The 4261-nt window shown below is 52.8% G+C and overlaps 1 pseudogene; it reads left to right on the top strand.

The window, feature by feature from the left end:
• Positions 1 to 2100: 2100 nt before the first annotated feature.
• LOC107184696 lies at positions 2101 to 2569 on the top strand (annotated as a pseudogene).
• The last annotated feature ends 1692 nt before the right edge of the window (positions 2570 to 4261 follow it).

The raw sequence follows: 4261 nt of genomic DNA on the forward strand, positions 1-4261 counted from the left end.
AAGGAGGTACTTGGCAGCACCACTTGTCACCCACAGTTCACTTTAAATCCCCTGGTGACTGGAGGGGCCTCATGTGTTTGCTCATTGCCCTGATCCCAGGGAACATGAGACCTCCACCTCTTTAGGACAGGCAGCAGATTTGCACCTGGGACCCAGGAGCCCCCTGAAGTCTGGCTGCCCCCTTCTTCCTACAGAAGCCGGGAGAGGGTGCCCCCTAGTAGTTACACTTCAGGGTAGGTTCAAGGTCCCCAGAAAACACTCTGGGGAGTAAAGATGAGGAGGCCTCAGTGAGCATTTAAACTGACATTGAAACTTACATGCATGTTGAAGGTGCTCTATCCTGGCACCTGAGAAAACTGACTTTTCCCTAATGTAGGTTTGTGTTTCCCTCAGCCTTCATGGTGCCTGACCACCTGACTTCAGGCGGGTCCTCCACAGTGAGGCCCAGCATCAGCCTGCAGGAGAGGGGTCTGGGTGGTTCTTCCTCATTAAGTCTCTGGAGAGAGGTTCCGGTCCAGCCCCCCATGTACCCCTATACCCTGGCACCTGGGGCTGCCCTTCCAGGGGCCTCTCCATCCTCCCAACAACACAGACAACCCCCAGGTCTGTTGGTCCACCTGGCAGGACCCTGGCTCCCTGCATACTGTGCTGGGGCCTTACAGTGTTAACTAGACATGGTGGGAGGGCCCCTAGCCCGTGGGGCTCAGTACATAGAGCATGAGCCCTGGTTCAATTCCTATCAAGGGCACGGGCCTCAGTTGCAACCTGGATCCATGCCTGTAGGAGGAAACTACTCAATGTGTCCCAATAACTCTGCCTCAACAATTCACTTCCACTTTGTCTAAAAATAAGTGGAAAAATATCTTTGGGTGAAGATGAAGAAAACTAAATACATAAATAAAGGAATCTTGTTTATTTAAAAAAGAAATCATAAGAGGAAACCCTGTCTTAGTACCAAGCCCATGCAGGACCGTGTGCATGTTCCCCTAGGAATGATGATGGAGCTCAGACCCAGCTCAGTTTTTGAATAAAGAATGACAGCGGCCTCACATGGTGGGTGTGGACATGGTGTGAAGCCTTTTCTTGAAAAAGCGCGTTGGTTTCCCTGGGCCACACCTGGGTCAGGGCTCCTGATCACGTGTTATCACTTTCCGTGGGCAGAGCCTGGGCATCAGGCTTTAGGTTGATCCTTAGGTGCTTTCTCTCTGTGTTTATGCCACGCAGCGGGTGGTTGTTGTTGTTTTTCTCTCCAGATGCATTTGGTGCTTATACATGAGGTCGTGTCCGGGTCTCTTTTCCAGATTCTTTAGGATTTTCCATGTGAATAATCACATCATCTCTGAATAGAAAAGGTGCCTCCTCTCTGCGAACCCCTGCACCTCGAGGAGAAGCCAGGAGGAGCTGGGGCGGCCCCTGTGGGTCACATCCTGGTCCCCTGCCCACCAGGATCCACATCCAGCTCCCAAAGCTGCCCCTGGCCCCTGGGAACCCCTAGGGCAGGTCTTCAGGCCACACTCCCTGTGCCCAGTGTGAGGCACCTCATCGGGAGGCAAAACGCAAGCCCAGGCCTATGTCCTTCCCCTGGGGGTCCCCTGGTCTGAGGACGCTCACCTGTGCCCTCTCCTCCCAGGATCCCCAGCTGCCCAGCTCTGGGGGCACATGGTGTGTGTCATACCCACAAGCACCTGGCGTTTGACCTCAGAACACGGGGGCAGAGCCTCTGTCTGTTCACTGATTTGTCCTTGTTGCCTAGAGACGCTGGTGTGTCTCTGGCTCTCAGTGCTGGTGGAATGAATGAATGAATGAATGAATGAATGAAATCCAATCCATTAATATTGGTAATAGGCACTGGAATTAGTATAACGTCCACAATGCCCACACCCACAGGCCTGTGTATGAGCATCCTGTCTGTGGACCTGCCTTGGACCCAGGTTGGGAGAAAACTGGCTGCAGAACTGGGGTCTGTGCCTCAGTGAGCAGTGTGTACCTGGGGCCTTATATCAGTGAGTGATGCTCAGGCAAATGCCAGGCTTGGCTTCCTGTGTAAATACAGCCCCCACTGGGGCCCCAGAGCCTGCTGAGTCTGGCTGACCCAGAGACATGGCTGTCTCCTTCCTCATCTTCTTTCCTTTGTTGGGGCTCCCCTGGGGTCAGTGTCTGGGGACCTGGGGGTTCACAGCTGTGCTCACAGAGACATGGACTGATTAACCTTGTTGCTTCCTTCTGTCCCAGGTATCCTGTCCTTGGTGCAGCTGCAGGAGTCGGGCTCCACGGTGGTGCAGCCCTTGCAGACCCTGTCCCTCACCTGTGCCATCTCTGGGGGCAGTGTCTACAGCAACACTGCCACTTGGGACTGGATCAGGCAGACCCCAGGGAAAGGGCTCCAGTGGCTGGGAAGGATCTACTTCTGTTTTCAGTGGTACAGAGAGTGCGTGCCATTTCTCCAAAGTTGGTTAGCATCGACCCAGACACATCCAAGAACCAGTTCTCCCTGAAGCTGAGCTCAGTGACCACCGAGGACACGGCCGTGTATTACTGTGCAAGACAGAGTGAGGAGAAGTCAGTGTGAGCCCAAGCACAAACCTCCCTGAGGGAGGCAGCAGGGCTGGGATGCAGGGAGTGTTGAGAACACCAGGGGGCGCTGAGGACCAGCACAGGCCCAGGAGCAGGTGCAGAGCTAAGCAAAGATAACATTTCCTGTTCTGTCTTAAAATAGTTTTGCTCCAATGCTCAGCCACAGAGCTCACAGAAAGCCTTCTCCTATGTGTAGGTTTAGGGATTGTATTTATGATCATAAAAGGGGCTCTGTCTTTATTCTGACATAATCCAGGGACTGAAAGGAACCTCCCAGGGGGCTCTGATCACACATTCCTACCTGGGCAGCCCTGGGGATGGGCCCGCCCCAGGTCTATCACTTCTTTACTCAAACGCTCATCTGTCCCTTGAGCAACCGCGTTCATTGTTCCTGTGCATCTGGGTTGACACACCTGTGACATCAGCATGACCACCCTCAGGAGAGCACCTCCTGGTAACTGCCCTGTCACCCAGTCCCTGCCTCGGTCTCTCCCTCCTTCATGTCACCTTCCTCACCTTCCCACCTTAACTTCAAATGCACAAACACAGCTGCACCTAGTTATTCTCCAGGCATTTGAGGTCTTACTCCCCAACAGTTGTCATTCTGGCTCCAATAAAAGCTTGTAAAACATTCTCTCCATGTTTGGACATTTCTTACATCAATATGTCGTCTTTTCTTCATTTAGAACATACGTTCATACCTGCTTCTTCCCCGTGTGGAGAGGGAAGTGCACACAGTTATTAAAAACCTGCAGCCGCGCCAGGAGAGGTCTAAAGAGTTCCCGTGTGTTGAAGGGAAAACAAGTTTGCTGTAGGTTGTCATGGACGTCAGGTTCCCTTCCTTATGAACGAGGCCTCCCCAGCTGTGCCCATCTCCCCTGTCACATTTCCAGGTTCTCCTTGGTGGTTGAATTGGCATAAAACTCACAACATAAGTGAACCACATTGACGTAGTTGACATACGTCCAGACCTTTAGAGAGTTTTTAAGAGTTGATCTGAGCCAAACCTAGGAGAGTGGCAAGGAAGCAGATGCCCGTGAGAATGCCAGTGTCAGAGTTGCTCTCACAGCTTCTCTAACAAGTTTGGGATTGAGAAAGGAGGAAGGAAGGCTGCTTGTAGGTGGGAGAGAGCCCACTGGGGTTGGATCGCAGGCACTTAACAAGAGTGCTCTCCTGAGGGTGGTTAGGGCTTGTTTTAAAGGAGTGTTGACCTCCATGCTCAAGAACTATGGGCAGGACTGGCTTTAGACAAAGAGAAGCCTTTTACTAAAAAGTTAAGACCTGGGGGTGACTCCCCCCATATGGCCCAGTTAGGGAATTCTGAACAGATCACCCTGAAAGGTGACGGTCAATCCCTGGGCTCATGTCTATCTTGTTTCATCCACAAAGTGAACAGTCTGTGGTGTGTGGCACTTTTGCTGTGCTGCGCGGCCATCACCTCCTGTGTCCACTTCCACAGCATTTTGATTGCAGCCTAGAGAAGCCCGGCCCCCATTGCACACTGACTCCCACCCCCTCCTCATCTCAGGCCTGAAAACCCCTCATCTCTGCGTTTCTTTTAAACCAGGACCCAGTGTCTCTGAACCAGCAGCCTTGGGAGGTGCGAGCTGGGTCTGAGGCTGAGCAGAGAGCAGGGCTTTGGGACTAGGCAGCCGCGCTGCACATGTCATCCATCAGCACAGTGTGG

Source organism: Myotis davidii, unplaced genomic scaffold (genome assembly GCF_000327345.1).
Source record: "Myotis davidii unplaced genomic scaffold, ASM32734v1 scaffold127, whole genome shotgun sequence".
NCBI classification, from domain to species: Eukaryota; Metazoa; Chordata; class Mammalia; order Chiroptera; family Vespertilionidae; genus Myotis; species Myotis davidii.